Genomic DNA, 17,675 nt, shown 5'->3' on the forward strand with positions numbered 1-17,675 from the left:
TTCTCCCAAAGGGCTGTGTCCACCTTCCCTTTGTCAACATGACGGTGTGTCCTAGGGTTTAAACTCTGTGAGCCCTGCGAGAACTCCCGTGGGTGTACACAATTCAGCTTAGTATTCCCAATGCTAAACGCAGTTCCTGACACATATCAGGTCATCATTTAGAAAAAAATGAAATGCCTATTCAGATAAAACTGATAATGGTTAATCTGAAATACATTTACTTCCTATAAGTTATGAAAATTCACATGATGATATAACATACTACTCATTATAACATTTTAACCAAAGAAATAAGAAACACTAATGATAATCTTTTTTTTTTTTTTAATGGAGTTTTGCTCTTGTTGCCTGGGCTGGAGAGCAGTGGCACGATTTCGGCTCACTGCAACCTCTGTCTCCCAGGTTCAAGCGATTCTCCTGCCTCAGCCTCCCGAGTAGCTGGGATGACAGACGCCCGCCACCACGCCTGGCTAATTTTTTGTATTTTTTTAAGTAGAGACAGGGTTTGATCATGTTGGCCGGGCTGGTCTCAAACTCCCGACCTCAGGTGATTCACCCGCCTTGGCCTCTCGGAGTGCTGGGATTACAGGCGTGAGCCTCTATGCCCAGCCATGATAATATTTATTGGCTTAATTCTTTCAAGCAATTAAAGATGTCAGCTGATGCCATGTGATCTAACAAAAAAGTAAACATATAACACCTTAAGAACTATTTTAAAAAGCTTAAATTTAAAACTAAATACCTTAAAATGATATATCATCATTCAATATGTAAAGTATTAGAATACTTACATAATATCTAAAATTTAGATTATTTAAGGAGATTAAGCTTGAGAAAGTGGAGATAGGAACCTCCCAATAATTCAAAAGGTATTCTTTAGGGTAATGGTACACTCCTGTGGATTAAAAAAAATGCAACCTGATAATAATTCCATAAAATCTTTAACATTACTTTTAATAAAAATGGAAACTCAAATAACAACTGTCATTTTTCTACAAACACTCTGGTTAAAAATTACTCGTTTGGCTGAGGCTGCATAGACAGCTCTAGAAACAATCAAGAATAATGGGTGGTCAATGATTCTCACGTGGGTGGTGGCAGTAGGGAGGAAAATTAAGAGAAAATATGTTTTCCTTTTTTCCTTTTTTCAGAGATGACTCTAAAAGGTTTTGCTATGAAAATATCATTCCTTTCAGATGTTTCTGAAGAATAATCATTGAGCTAAGTTTAATATTTGGTAATATTTTTATTTTTGTTTTTAAATTATTAATTTATTTTCAAATCATACTCGGTTTGAATTCAAATAGTTCAAAAATTAATATAATGCTTCAGGATGCTTCCAGCTATTGAAACAACTCAATTAAAAAATGTACAACTCACACTTTATTTTAGTTGAATTCATAATGTAGATCGTATTAAAAATTATTATAAATATTTAATAATGCTTTATAATTTGCTTTTATAGTACACCACTACAGACACATAAAAAGTTGAATTATCTAATTAAAACATTTTCCTTTCCTATGGTTCTAATTCTGAAAACTATAAAAATATTAAAGTCGTGTTACGTATTTTTCAAAAATAACACTGCCATATCCCATCAATATTTGGTAATATTTTTTAAAAAATGTTCATCATTTAGATATTTTGTGCATGATTCGGCCTCTGCCTGTGCCTGTGTGTGCATGTGTGTGTGTATATTTTAGACGTGTGTAGATATAGGTAGGACAAGCAAGATTGTGGTAAGAATCATTTTACCTCCACTTGGGATGAGAAAATGGAAATGGAAATGAATGAAGCAACCAACATTTGTTTATCTTTTTGCCATAAACTTATGTGCTTCATGAAATAAAAAAATATAGACTTCAATTTGTCTGAACACATTCTTTACCAACGTTTCTTTGAACACTAAGTAATTACGTGCTTGTGTAACAAACTAACTGCCACAACTGTGGATTCACTTTAAGCTAAAAGATGATGCTCTCCATTTTTCTGAAGATCGTGGAACAAGTTTGTAGACCAAGGGCTCATTCTTGAGCTCTAGCCAAAGCTTACTGTCCCCCAGACCTGAGAAGCTGAAGCCGCTACGCTAGGAATGGCCTTGATTTTGTGATGGGGATATCGTTTCCTGACCAGGCTCTGCCGATGACAATTTTACCTTCCCAGGAAGCCCTAGTGTATGAAGTGCGACAATGAAGACTTCTGTCTGAGCACAATAGTCCTTAGTAATCTTCTTTTCTGAATGGCTACAGAATGTCTAGTCTATACCACATGAGTTAGCATTAAACTACATGATGCATTATTCTTTGTTAATTTTATATTACACATTATATATGTAGTTTTTTTTCAGACGGAGTTTCATTGTTGTTGCCCAGGCTGGAGTGCAGTGGCGTGATCTCAGCTCACATTAACCTCCGCCTCCTGGGTTCAAGCGATTCTCCTGCCTCAGCTGCCTGAGTAGCTGGGATTACAGGCATGCACCACCACGTCCAGCTAATTTTTAGTAGAGATGAGGTTTCTCCATGTTGGTCAGGCTGGTCTCGAACTCCTGACCTCAGGTGATCCTCCCGCCTCAGCCTCCCAAAGTGCTGGAATTACAGATGTGAGCCACCGTGCTGGCCTATACATTATATATTACAGACATCCTTTTCTTCACTAAGTGGTAAGGCTTTTGAGGCCAGAGGTCGTAACTAACACTTTCTTTGCGTAACTCATGGTCCTGAGTACGGTTTTGATAAATATGTGGCTTTATGTACGTTTACTTAGCATCACCATATGCCAAATGCCGTGTCAAGTTCCTATCCCCAGTAAAGGCACGTTTAGTGGAAAAACTCTACATGACTCATCATACTGTGAGCTTCAAGAATCAAAGGGCAGGCATAAAAAATTTCAAATATGACACATAAATGCGTTTTCTAAATAAGTCTAGCCTTGCTAATTGGAGGGACTTAAAAGGGGGCAAATAACTTGTTTCTTTAGTTATTTTGGTCTTACTAAGAACTTACTAAGTGCTCAAGACTAAGCTTTGGCAAATCAATATTTAAATAAGGACATCTATACAGCATGCAAACCGTGTTCGTAAAAATCTTAGTGTTTCAGGTAGAGGAAGGAAAAAAAAGCAGGCAAGGCAGGGTTTTGAAGATGGTAAGGGCAAGACCTGGTGGGAAGGAGCGTGCAAAAGTAAGGGTGCACAGAGAGCAAGCGTGGAAGTGTAAGGGTGCAGAGACAGCAAGCGTGCGAGCGCAAGGATGCACAGCATGCAACTGTGCAAACGAAGGGAACACAGAGAGCAAGTGTGCAAGTGCAGGAGCACACAGAATGTAAGTGTGCGAGTTAAAGGTGCACAGAGAGCAAGTGTGCAAGGCCAAGGGCATGGAGAGCACAAGTGTGCAAGCACAAGGGCTCACAGAGTACAAGCATGCGACTGAAAGGATGCATACAGCATAGGCACGCAAGCACTGAGAGCAAGCATAAGGTGCACAGAGAGCAACTGTGCAAGCATAAGGGTGCACAGCGGCAAGTGTGCAAGCATAAGGGTGCTCAGAGAGGCAAGTGTGCAAGTGTAAATGTGCACAGAGCAGGTCTGTAAGCATAAGGGTGCACACAGAGTAAGCATACAAGTGTAAAGGCACAGAGAGCAAATGTGCAAGCATGAGGGTGCCTAGAGTGCACGTGTGCAAGCGTAAGAGGGCAAGAGAACAGGTGTACAAGCTAAGGGTGCACAGAGAGTAAGCACGCAAAGGTAAAGGCACACGGAGAGCAAGTGTGCAAGCATAAGGGGGCACAGAGTGCAAGTGTGCAAGCATGGCATATGGGAGGGAAGTCAGGAATTTCTTCCTGGGCAGAAATATCACACTGGGTCTGTAAAATACAAATGGGTATGGGAGGGACAGAATGTCTTAAAGCCAAAAGGAAGAATACAGGTTGGGTACAGATTGAACAGGAAACTCGTGTGAGAAAGATGACATGTAGCAAGGACCTGAAAAGTTAGAGAAACGTCCCGAAGAAGTACCAAATGCTATCCCAGGTTATTAGCCACGCTGAACCTACGTCAAATGCTCTCCAAACATCCTGCCAGGCTTAACTGTTTAATTTATGATCTCCCTCAGTGAGGAAGTCTGCAGCTTCTATGCTTTAAAACACCAGTATTTCATGGTTGTCTGATAAAATCGTTCTATATTTTCGCAATTAAGTACTCAGGCATTTGGTCTCAGCACCCAAGCAGTTTCCATCTAATTTACTCTATTGCTAAATTTCACTTGGAAAACATTTACTTGGCGATTCAGGTTAGGTATTTGCCCCATACGAACAAGATCAACTACGGTAACATTTTATAACAGATTCTCTTCACTACAAGACAAAAGTATGTTGAGAAGATCGCCCTTTAGGGACTCGAAGTCAGTTTAAGGCCAACCATTTTGTTGAACCATACCGGCTGTCTCTGGGGGCCCCGGGGGGCTGGGCAGGAGCAGCCTCTTCCCTCCCTGCTCCTTTATATCTTTTGGATTTTATGCCATCCACAAATATTTCCTATCCAAACAAATACAAACACAAATTAAAAATTGAATTGCTTTGTGTAGTGAGAATGTTATGCATACAGTTGATTTAATTCCATTTATGCCATGAAGACGACAGGATAAAAAAAGTATGGGATTATTTTAAAGGTGAAAAAACCCCCACACCCTCACGGATGACATTCTCATGCGAAACTGAAAGATAAAAAAGCCAGTGTTTCAAAGGAACCTTCTCAAGAACAACTTCATTATTCTGCCTCTTAAAACCTAGTGTGCTTTTCTCACAAACCACAAGTGTTGACTCATTTAAGTCTTAATTTGGCATAAGAATAGCCTCCTCACTCTGCTCCTTCTACTGATTCCTGAGAGTGCTGAGATGTTCAAAATATTTTCTCTCAGTTACATAAAACTAGCAACGATAAGAACAAAATGCTCTAATACTTAAGGTATGTTTAATGCCACATTCATCTGAAAAGAGCAAGTGTCCTCAGAGATGAGCTTCTCCTTTGGGTACACCAAGCAACAAACTTCCAATACATTCAAACTGGAGGCAGACTTTGGAAACAAAAATCTCTTTTGTTCAGCCTCACATTTTCAAAGGATTTGAAGTTTCAATGACATCCTATCCAAGAAATAATAATATAAAAAGAGGTACACAAATACACTATGGAATATTATTCAGCCGTGAAAAAAAAATGAAATCCTGTCATTTGCAGCAACATGGATAGAACGAACATAGTGCTAGGGGAAATAAGCCAGGCACAGAAAGACAAGTATCGCAGGTTCTCACTCCTATGTGGGAGCTAAAGAGTGGACCTCATGGAGGCAGAGAATAGAATGATGCTTACCAGGGGCTGGGAAGAATAGTGGGGAGGTGGGTGAAGAGAAAATGATTAACGGATACAAAAGTACAGACGCACAGAAGGAATAAGATACAGGATTCAGTAGCACCATGGGGCAACTGTAACTTAATAACGTATTGTACACTTCAAAATACCAAGAGGACCGGAATTAGAATATTCTTAACACATGGCCGGGCGCGGTGGCTCACGCCTGTAATCCCAGCACTTTGGGAGGCCGAGACGGGCGGATCACGAGGTCAGGAGATCGAGACCATCCTGGCTAACACGGTGAAACCCCGTCTCTACTAAAAATACAAAAAAAAAAAACTAGCCGGGCGAGGTGGCGGGCGCCTGTAGTCCCAGCTACTCAGGAGGCTGAGGCAGGAGAATGGCGTAAACCTGGGAGGTGGAGCTTGCAGTGAGCTGAGATCCGGCCACTGCACTCCAACCTGGGCGACAGAGCGAGACTCCGTCTCAAAAAAAAAAAAAAAAAAAAAAAAAAGAATATTCTTAACACAAAGGAATGATAAAGGTGATGGATATTCCAATTACTCTCATTTGATAACTTACTGTACGCTTGTATCAAAATATCACACGTACCCTATAAACATGTACAACTATTGCATATCCATCACAAATTTTAAAAACCAAAAAAAGTTGCCTTAATTGCTTTGCGAACTTTTAATTCATTTTCTATAAGAAAAAACACTTTAGATAAAAATGGTCATGTGGCTCAAGCCCCAATTTCTTGGTGTGCTGGTGAGTTTGAGGGGTAGCTGTTGTGGCTGGTCCTCCATGTGCTTTTATTATCAAGAGCATGAAATTATGCATTTTTTATTATGTGAAAGCAGCATCACCATCTCCATTTTTTTTTTTTTTTATTTATCAGGTATTTTTACAGGGCAGCCTGTGCTATTAACCATAAGGAATATCAACTGATTTTATAGATACTTGAAGAGTAGATGTAAAACCACCATCATTTGATTTTATTAACAAAAATAAAAGTCTTCAGTATATACAGTCTATTATATTCAGCTTTCATAGATATGCCTGCTTCTTTTGACTCCAGTCTACCCCACCTAGCTACACAGAACTTACGTACATTTTCTTTTCTTTGTTTTGTTTGTTTGTTTGTTTTGAGACAGGGTGTTAGTTTGCCGCCCAGGCTGGAGTGCAGTGGCTCGATCCTGGCTCACTGTGACCTCTGCCTCCCAGGCTCAGGGAGCTGCTGTTTCAGGTGGGAGCCACCACACCTGGTGTATTTTTTACAGAGACACGGTTTCATCATGTTGCCTAGGCTTGTCTCTCGAACTCCTGGACTCAAGCGATCCGCCCGCCTGGGCCTTCCAAAGTGCTGGGATTACAGGCATGAGCCACCGTGCCTGGCCCTATTTTATTTTAATCATAGTATTTAGAAAGTCAAAAGATTGAGCAGCTTTCTCCCTTACATATTTATTGCTCAAGTCTATTGGTGTGCGAAAACTAGAGTGTGAGTTTTGATAAGAACAGTATATTTGGGCAAGCATGGTGGCTCACGCCTGTAATCCCAACACCTTGGGAGGTCAAGGTGGGCAGATTACTTAAGGTTGGGAGTTTGAGACCAGTCTGGCCAACATAGTGAAAATCTGTCTCTACTAAAAATACAAAAAAATTAGCTGGGCGTGGTGGCGGGTGACTGTAATTCCAGCTACTCAGGAGGCTGAGGCAGGGGAACCACTGGAACCCGAAGGGAGGAGGCTGCAGTGAGCTGAGCTTGTGCCACTGCACTCTAGCCTGGGCGACAGAGCAAGACTCTGTCTGAAAAAAAAAAAAACCAGGATATTTGTACAGTTTCAAAGAACATTCCTAGAATTTACTTATAAATTACCAAGGGGAGGGTGTCTATATAGAAGCAGACCTCACCTTAACTAGTGACCAGAGTTAACATCACAGATGCACTGAGAAGGAAGGATTCACGATCACTTCTCCGCTGTTGCTGCCAAACACAAAACCTCAAAGGAACTCTGAGTGTGGGTGTTCTACAAAGTCAATGTCAGGCCAAGGTCATGACAAAAAAGGTCAGCTGAGCAACTGTTCTAGTGTAGAGAGAAATGGAAGTTAAATGTCATGGTTGATCCTGGATTGGACTACTGACCTGAGTTACCAATATCATTATTTATTATTATCGTTACTGCTATTTCATTATATTATTATTGAGACTCTTGGTAAAATCTGGGTAAGTTTTGTTGATTACAAAATGGTGGACGGACGCGGTGGCTCACACCTGTAATCCTAGCACTTTGGGAGGTGGGTGGATTGCTTGAGGCCGGGAGTTTGAGACTAGCCTGGCCAACATGGTGAAATCCCATCTCTACTAAAAATACAAAAATTAGCCAGGCATGGTGGTGTGTGTCTGTAGTCCCAGCTACTCAGCTGCAGTGAGCTGAGATCGTATCGCTGCACTCCAGCCTGGGAGACAGAGCGTATTGTATTTATGTTAAATCTCCTAATTTTGATATTAGGAGATTGTATTAATGGAAAAGTAAGGTATTGTATTAATGCTAAAGGTAAGGTAATGTATTAATGTTAAATCTCCTAATTTTGATACCTGTGCTGTGGTTACAGAAGTAAAGTGGATGTCCTAGTTTTAAGGAAATACACACTGATGTATTTAGAGGCAAGGGAGCATGATATCTACAACCAACTCTTAAATGGTTCACAAAAACGTGTCTTAGTGTAGAGAGTGTGAGAGCACAAACGTGGCCACACATTAGCTATCGACGCGTCTGGGTGAAGGACATATGGGAGTCTTCGGTACTATTTTCGTATTGTTCAGGTAGTTTAAAATCATTTCAAAATAAAAAGCTAACGTTTATTAGGAGTACCTCTCATGATAATATTGCAGAGAAAAAAAATGGAATTTAAGGAAAGTATCTTTACTGAAGTTCTAATACAGTTAATGTATCTAACTGAAACGTTTTACTATAATAATAAAAATTCCTTTTATTAGCATCTCAGATGTGCAGAATAATACAATAATCATTATCAGTGGGGGTTTCCCTCCTCCTTAATATCATGACACAAGCCATGTGAGACCTGGAAGCAGGTTTCTGGCACAGGAACGGCCCTTTGTCCAATGACAGACGAATTCCCAGAGCACAATCCCCACAGCAGATACGAAGCCTGGCCTCGTGATGAATTCGGGAGTGATCCTTCCAAACAAAACACTTCCATTTTTTTCACTCCCCCGAAGAAAACCATGGGTTCTCCCCAGCCTTGAGGAGGAAGCCCAGGCCCCTTGGCCAGGCACGCAGGACTCTCCCAAACCTACCTCGGCCTGACTGGGCTTTTGGTCTGCAGGTTCCAAAGGTGCCACCCGCCCTGAAGCACTGTCCTCTCTATGTCCACCTGCCCTCTAAGCCCTTCCCATTCAAGGAAGATTCAGTTCAGTGTGACGCCAGCTGCATGGGTGTCCCGAGGTGCCCCCAAGAACTTGCTTAAACGTAGCATCACACACTTTTATTTCTTAAGCCTATATCCCTGCCAGAGGTAGACAAGTGCTGTTCCTTATTCGTCTTGGTGTCCATAAGATGGATAATATGTGTGCTCAGTAATTACTGAAGCAAGGGCAGTCCACATTACCTCTTCCATGTCACCCACCTCCCCTCCACAGTGCTGGCAGAAGAGCTTCGGGACCTCCATGGGGCCCCACTGAAAACCGCTGCTCATGGACTACTCTGCTATGGGAACCTTTCACGGGAAAGACAGGAAGCCATGCTCCATCTTCGCCAACTACCGGAAAGCTCCACGGACAGCTGGGAAATGAAATCAACTTCCATGTCGCCTGTCCCTCTCTATCTCCCGGGCCTCCCTGTCCTCAGCGGGGGCTGTCAGGCCAAATGGTCCCTGAGGCCTCACGCGCCATCTATTTTCAACCCACATCACTGTTTTCCTCTGCCAAGTGGGACTTGTTAGGCCCTATAGAATCAATATGGCAGCCCTGAGCCTAAGACGCAGGCGTCTACCACTTCCAGCAACCAGGTGTGCAAATTAGAACAAGAAAGATTGTTGTGCATTTTATAAAAAGGTCTTTCCTAGGACTTTTTTAAAAACCAGAGAACATGCCTTAGGACACCTAACTATTTGTGAAGTATTTATTTTAGCATGATCTCCCTTTGAGGGGTGCAGTCAGGGTGCATTTCACCTTTCTACCACGAGACAGCACGAAGCAAAGGTGCACTGCGGTGAGCACAAAAGAATGAGGCTGCAGCTTACTGGAACTTGCCACAAAACTGGGCAGAAACTGGAGCCCTAGGCAGCGAGGCGAAAAATCCCACAGAAATCTGCAAAATCCAGATTTCCAGGCAGCCTCACAAAACCCGAGGCTAGGCCAGCCACAGGATCACAAGGGCAGGACACAGGCAAGCCGAAACGGTGGGAAAGAGCAAAGCCAACATCAGTGAAGAAAATCCAACTGAGAATAACGTAGAGAAAGAGAAGGAGAGCTGAGCTCCGGGGGCTGCTGGTAACAGAACAGGCAGGAAGTGAGGTCCATGGTAACCTGCCAGGGAGCCTGGCAATTCCCACCTGAGAACCTGTGCTCTGAGAGGACACGGGGATGAGGATTCCTGAGCAGTCAGGGGCCTCACTTCCTTTGGGGATAACTAGGGGTACCTTCCCCCAGGAGGGCTGTGAAGCGTTAGGGATGTCAGCTCTTGGCATGGGACAGAAGGGACTGCCTATAAATGCTGGCTTGAGACGGAGGTGCAGGTGGTGACAGCTAAGGGGTGCCACTGACTCCCCGTGGATCCAGAGGGGAGTGGACAGGAAGCCATGTCAGACCACGGGACCTGGGGGCTGGGTGGACTGAGGTGGAGCCACTAACCAGGCCTGGCGCCTGAGGCGAGGCCAAGAATGGCGCTAGCTCTGCTCCACTTCCTCCGGCAGAGCAGGATTGCTCATTTTCAAGCTGTACCGCCCATGTCCCAGCCACTGTTTTAGATATTAACGTGTTTAATCCTCACATCAGCCACAGGAAGTAGGTGTTGCCGTCATCTCTACCGTACCATTGAGAAAAGGCAGAGAGCAACGAGGTCATGTGCTCAAGGTCACACACAAAGGGCCTGGCAGGGCTAGATTTTGAACACAGGCTGGGCTGGCCCCACACCTCCTCTTAAGACCTCTCTTCAAGATAGAGACACCATCCTGTCCACAGACTCCCAGGCCTGGAGGTGTCTGCACCCTGTCCACCCTTGCGTCACCCTGCAGGGGCTCCTTACCGGCCCTGCCTCAGTCCCATGAACACCCAGGGGCAGCGCCCAAAGACCCTTCTCCCAGTGACTCTCATTCAAGACAGACCCAGCTGCCGGGCGCGGTGGCTCAAGCCTGTAATCCCAGCACTTTGGGAGGCCGAGATGGGCGGATCACGAGGTCAGGAGATCGAGACCATCCTGGCTAACACGGTGAAACCCCGTCTCTACTAAGAAATACAAAAAATAGCCGGGCGAGGTGGCAGCGCCTGTAGTCCCAGCTACTCGGGAGGCTGAGGCCAGAGAATGGCGTGAACCCGGGAGGCGGAGCTTGCAGTGAGCTGAGATCCGGCCACTGCACTCCAGCCTGGGCTACAGAGCGAGACTCCGTCTCAAAAAAAAAAAAAAAAAAAAAAAAAAAAGACAGACCCAGCAGAGGGGCAGTGAGACCTTAAGTCAGCCCCTATAATAAATGTCCATTTATTAATTACATCGGAAAATACTGGAAGGAAAACACGGTACTTTTTCCTTCCACGCCAGATACACAAGTCTTTAAGAGGTTCAGTGTACTGTGGAAGGCGCGTTTACTGTGCCCTTTTTACACCTGCTCAAATGTTGCCTTTTTCCTATAAAACATGCACCAGACCTCACTAGCTCAAAGGCAAAGAACAGGATAGCTGTGAGGCAACTGACTTCAATACCCTTTAGAATTAGGCGGTTGCTGTTTTGCTGTATGTGTGGGGACCTCATGTTCTTTAACACTGCGTGACATCCCAGTCGGCCTGTCCCCTGACTTCTTGTGCCCACAGGTCCTTACTGAAGTGGATTCAGAGAATTCTGTTATAACCTAAGTTAGCAGGCACCCGGAGATTGTTTGCAGCACACCCAGCAGGAGATGCACTCCAAGAGCGAGCTGTGGGGAGAGGAGGCGGTGGAGAAAGAGGCCTGGTCCTCAGGGAGCGAACACAGCCAGCCCCATCATCTTCTGATGGCGCTGGGAGGTGGGTTTGATGAGGCTCTGGGCAGGAATGGTCACTGGGGGTGCAGGGAACCCAAGTGGAGGCTGCCGTGGGGGACGCATCATGACCTCATTACATGGTGGGCTTCGGCTTGATTGGTTAAAAAAAAAGACACACATACGAAAACCCACAGCACAAAGCCCTCTAGCAGGAGACAGAGACAGGCTTGGAGAGGGAACACAGATACTGCGCGGAAGAATCTAACCGGGTTATGCGCATTCTGGAGATTCTGCACACATCCCCCAAACAGATGCAGCAGCACATGGCAGCAGCCGCCGAGGCTCTGCAACGGCAACCCCTGGGCTGGGCCCCGCACTTGGCTCCTATGGAGGGCCACAAGCTGCACTGAGCGTAGGCCACTTGCTCAAAGTCACACCAGGCTGTCTGGCTCCCCGGGGCCTTGGCCCAGGCCACTGTGGCCTCCTCGGCCTGCACACTGACCGAACACTCAGACGCTAGCCACATAGGGTGCCTCCTGACTTGGGGCTGCTGTTGGAAAGTGACAGAGGAGCTCTGCCCTGGGAGGAAGGCAAAACACTGGCCTCTGCTCTCCGGGTAATCATTTAGGAAACACCAGGTGGTAATTAGACAGAGAACTGACCAACAGATCAGACTGCTTTTCCGTTTCTTGTTTAGCCTTATTTATCCTCTTCCCCTTAGAAAAAACTAGCAAAATACAATTTGAAAAGAGCTAATAAAGTATCCACATTTTAAGAATAAAAATCAAACAAATGAATAACTCAATCGAATTCAACAGTGATTTTGCTGGTGTGCTGCTAAAGGATTTTTGGAGGAGGAGGCAACCACAACCTTCTTTTTTTTTTTTTTTTTTTTGAGACGGAGTCTCTCTCTGTCGCCCAGGCTGGAATGCAATGTCACGATTTCGGCTCACTGCAACCTCTGCCTCCTGGGTTGAAGCTATTCTCCTGCCTCAGCCTCCTGAGTGGCTGGGATTACAGGTGCCTGCCACCATGCCCAGCTAATTTTTCTATTTTTAGTAGAGATGGGGTTTCACTATGTTGGCCAGGCTGGTCTCAAACTCCTGACCTCAGGTGACTGGCCTGTGCTGGCCTCCCAAAGTACTGGGATTACAGGCATGAGTCATCACGCTTGGCCTATTTTTCCTATTTCATAAATGATCAGTCAATCTATGTTTTAGCATAATCACTTAACACTATTTATTTTGCATCATTGCAGCTGCTGGCCGCTATGCAAAATTTGGCTGCTCAGACACGGTGCCAACTAGTGAGGGGCTTATGGGTGGGAGTCAAGCCTTGAACAAAGATAACCTGAAGTTTTGGGTGTATTCATGAGAAAAACTCTAATCAGGCAATTGTCAATTCGTTATTTGTAGCTAATCTCAGTACTTTTCTTTTCTATTGTGATATATGCTTTGTAAAACACGTTTGCATTATTTCATTTGAAATTAAAATTTAACATATCATGCTGGCTTGCCTCCAAAGATTTCACATTATTCTGCAGCAAATATCCTGCTGGTTTGCTGTGAAGATAAGTGGAGTTTTTTTGTTTTTTGCTTCAACCTGGTATGAAACACCCCTTTACAGTTCTGGCTTGTGAAGGGAATAACGGAATAACTGTATCACATGAGTTCGAGGTCACAAGAACTTTATCAGTCTACCATTGTTCATCACAACCTGAACAATACCACAAAAAGGAGATGGGCCAGTTTATGGATAATTGCAAAACTAGACGATCATCCCCATGTAAGCTACCAATTTCCTTTCACAATTTGCTTGAAAAGTCTTTGCTATCAAGCCCTCCTTCACCCTCTGCCACCAAATCTGAAAACATACCTGCGTCTACACCTGTTCTCGGCCTTCCCTCCTGTTCAACAAGTGGGGAGGTGGTCTGGTCCTTTTTTGTTCTGGATCCCATTCTTTTTACCTTCTCGAGGACTGGACTCCTGCCATACACAGCCTCTTTCTTCTGTATTGTCATTTTCTCCTGCTTTACCAAGCGATTCCAGCCCTTTTCATTCAGACGGGCTTTCGTATCTTTCATCTTAAAGAAACCCTCTCTTGACCTCACCTACCTTCCCAGCTGCTGCCTGGCTCCTCCTTCCCAGCTGCTGCCTGGCTCCTCCTTCCCAGCTGCTGCCTGGCCCCTCACGCTTCCTCCACAGCAAAGCCTGCAGAAAGCCTCATCTGGCCCTGCCACCTCCCCCCGCTCACATCACATTCTCTCCTCAACACCCGCCACCCGGGTCCTCATCAAGGTCACTGGTGACCTTGAAGCTGCCAAAGTCATGTTACTTGAATGTCTGTCTTGACTGCCCTGGACAGCACTGCCCACCACTGACATCCCTTCCTTCTGCAGTGGTTCTTCCTGGGGCCTCACACATCCAACTGTCCACCTGGCGTCTCCACTGAGACGTCGAAATAGTCACCTCCAACTCACTAGGAAAACAAAACCTCCTCATACCTGCCTCCTCCCAACCTGTTTCTACCTTCTATGCAGAAATTCAGACCCAAACGCTCAGAGTCATTCTCGATTGGTCTGTTTCCCCTCAGTACTCACATCCACATGCCAACAAGTCTAAATGGTTCTGTTTCCAAAATAAACCCCAACTCAGACCACTTTCCTCCACCCCCATGACCCCCTCCCACTGCAAGCTGTCCCATTACCTTTCCTCTGTATTATTACAATGGTCTCCGAAGTAGCTACCCTCCTTCAACTCCTGCCTCCCCACAATCCATTTTCCACCCACAGCCAGAGTGATGTTGATGAAACACATGAGATCTCATGGCTCCATTGCTTAGAACACTCCAAAGCTTCGTGTGTCCGGACACACCTGGCCTGTAAGGCCGATGGTAAGATCCAGCCTCCGAATCTCTCTGACCTCCCCGCAGCAGCCCTTGGCTGATAGGTGCCAACCACATTTGCCTGCTTTCCGTTACAACTTCAGATTCATGGAATTCAACTGAAATTCAAATGAAAGACACCACAAAGACCAAAAGACCCAAAGAGCAACCCACCCGTATTTACCGCATTGCAATACTCTCAGAGAAAATTCTCAAGATGTTTGTTTCCAAGTTATTATTCTCATTTTCCTTCTTAAATTGAAGAACCCTAAAATTAATTTTTAACTTTAATATAATGTAGTTGGCTCAAAAGTTATCTTATCTTTACAGGAAAATTAACTTAAGACCCTCAAATAATTGAACCGTGACACTGACAGGCTTTCTCAAGGATTCAATCTCAAAAAAGTACTGGATTGAGTAAAACAGTGTTTTGTTTACCATTAAAATACTTGATTTAGCTCTACTTGTAAAATCTACTTGTACGTTATAAAAAACATATTCTTGTAAATAAAAGTCAATTTTCCAATGGAGCATGTAAGTCAGATTTGTCCTGATATCATTCTGAATGAGGATCATCAAAATATGAAACCAAGAACTACACAATTTAATAAGTAATAAAAATATTTCCAAGCACTATGAAATAAATGTCACGAAAATTCTGTGCATATTAAAATTAAAAATGGCATTTTCAGAAGGAATGTTGCATATTTAACATTAATTTCCTTATTTATATAAGCCTGGGCTATATTAAAAATATACAAATATACATAAATATATACATAAAATATACTCTCATCTGACATGTGCGTAGACATTTAAGACAACAGAATGTTAGGCTTAAAAAACACCAGTAAAACTAACTCCCACAAAATATTACCTCTGAAAGAGCATTGTAATTACATTTGCATCTGCTGGTGCTAAATTCTCCTTTATTATAATGACAATTAATTATGCTTTCTGATAATAACTTTTAAGTAATCTTAATTTATCTATATGAAAATATATGCATTCAAAGCAAATGGTTTCTCAAGTTTTTAATTAAAAATGTTCATGATTTAGCTACAAAAACACTTTCACAAACTAACTGCTTTGGATTCCTTAGATAATACAGGTGGGAGTTACCAATTGTTTCTGGATTTGGGGTTGAATATGGGATGCCTCATCAACCGTGAGACTGTCATGAACAGGAGAAAGAAGACATGAGACTGACTAATAAATCTTAATTTTAATTTCTCACTAGATGTTAAGAATAGCATTTCCCCCTAAATATATACGATGTTTTATGATTACTTTTAGGCAAACAAGATAGGATAAATCTGAGAACTCAGATGCTTTTCTATAAATGTCTAAATCTGAAGTTGAAAGGAAACACCACTCCCGATTTCAACCAGGACCATGTAGTTCTGGGTGATTTTGCCAGTGTACACAGTATCAGTGAGAACCGGGAGGACACCTGCACCTCCAGTTAGCGGAGGATCCTGGTGTGGCTGGAGCATCTTCTGCCTACCCTTTCCCCTGCCATGTCAACTCCTTGCCCTCTCCAAGCCATCCAATTAAAAACATGGGGCCAGATGCCTGGCCCCTTCTTCCAGCCAGCATGCCACTGCTCACTCCTCCATTTTAGAAATTCCACAGATATCACCGGCTCTACATTGGTATGCTTATCAGAAGCAAAAGTCATATTAAAGGATGAAAATAAAAGCTTTTTAAAAAAGTCATTTTTGGCCGGGCGTGGTGGCTCATGCCTGTAATCCCAGCACTTTGGGAGGCCGAGATGGGCAGATCACGAGGTCAGGAGATCAAAACCATCCCTAACGCGGTGAAACCCTGTCTCTACTAAAAATACCAAAAAAACTAGCTGGGCGTGGTGGCGGCGCCCGTAGTCCCAGGTACTCAGGAGGCTGAGGCAGGAGCATGGCGTGAACCCGGGAGGTGGAGCTTGCAGTGAGCCGAGATTGCGCCACTGCACTCCAGCCTGGGCAACAGAGCAAGACTCCGTCTCAAACAAACAAACAAACAAACAAACAAAAAAAGTCATTCTTATTAGCCATCCCAACACAGAGCCCACAGGACAATGGTGCTCTGGAGAGAAGGGGTGGGGTGAGCTGGGGGACACGGGCCTTGCAGGCAGGGCAGGGCCTCTCTGTTTTACACATCAGTTTCTCCACATGCTTCCCTTCAAAGAGAGGATTCTGAGAAGGAAGTATGTCTCCAAACCACCATGCCAGGCAATACAAACTCTGAAATACTGGTATTGATGAATACAGACACACACACACACACACACACATACACACACACTTCTGGTGCACTGTAACAGAAATGACTTTCTGAGAAGCTTAACAAATACTTTTCCTTTGAAACATGCTTTATGAAATGACCAAATATTTTAAAGAAATGTACATTCTGAAAATGAGAGAAAACTAATATTGATGTCACTCTTTTGCATAAGCAATACTGCCATCCAAGTGATTAGGAAAAGCAGCCCTAAATAATGCAGATGTGAACCAAACTGCATTTTAATATGATAAATATTCAGAAGTGATCCATGCTATCATTTTTTAAACAATGCATTCTTCTCTTAATTGATCTGAAGGCTGTGCATCTTAAGAGTAAACTGAATTCTGCTGTTTCTGTAATTCCCAGGGAGACAATTACCCACCATAAGTATTTTTCTCTACTCATGTAATTTCTACTGTTGTTATCTGGGAAACTGCTTGTTAGTTTAAGAATACAGACAGGAAGAAAAGCACCATCAACATTTCTTAAAGGTATGCTGCCTTCCTGATTATCAGCCTTCCCTGTACACTCATAAAAGCATGTCTTGCAATGCCATTGTAGTTAATTTTTTTTTTTTTTTTTTTAGATGGGAATCTCGCTCTGTCGTTCAGGCTGAAGTGCAGTGGCATGATCTGGGCTCACTGCAACCTCCACCTCCCTGGATCAAGCAATTCCCCTGCCTCAGCCCCCTGAGTAGCTGGGATTATAGGTGCACACCACCAAGCCCAGCTAATTTTCTTGTATTTTTTGTAGAAATGGGGTTTTACCATGTTGGCCAGACTGGTCTTGAGCTCCTGACCTCAGGCAATCCGCCCACCTTGACCTCCCAAAGTGCTAGGATTACAGGTGTGAGCCACTGCCCCTGGCTGTAGTTAATATTTTTAACAAACATAAATATTTTGGTACAGAATAAGTATTTCTCTTAGGCATTTAGAGAGCTGGGTTTCAAAGAAAGTTAATAATGAATTAG

At 43.6% G+C, this 17,675-nt stretch overlaps 1 protein-coding gene across 3 annotated transcripts in view; it reads right to left on the reverse strand.

The window, feature by feature from the left end:
- LOC105478963 (G protein subunit alpha L) overlaps positions 1-17,675 on the reverse strand; it is a 201,009-nt gene that overhangs the window by 112,964 nt on the left and 70,370 nt on the right. The gene's annotated exons all lie outside the window — the stretch shown is intronic.

The sequence above is a fragment of the Macaca nemestrina genome, chromosome 19 (genome assembly GCF_043159975.1).
Source record: "Macaca nemestrina isolate mMacNem1 chromosome 19, mMacNem.hap1, whole genome shotgun sequence".
In the NCBI taxonomy this organism is placed as follows: Eukaryota; Metazoa; Chordata; class Mammalia; order Primates; family Cercopithecidae; genus Macaca; species Macaca nemestrina.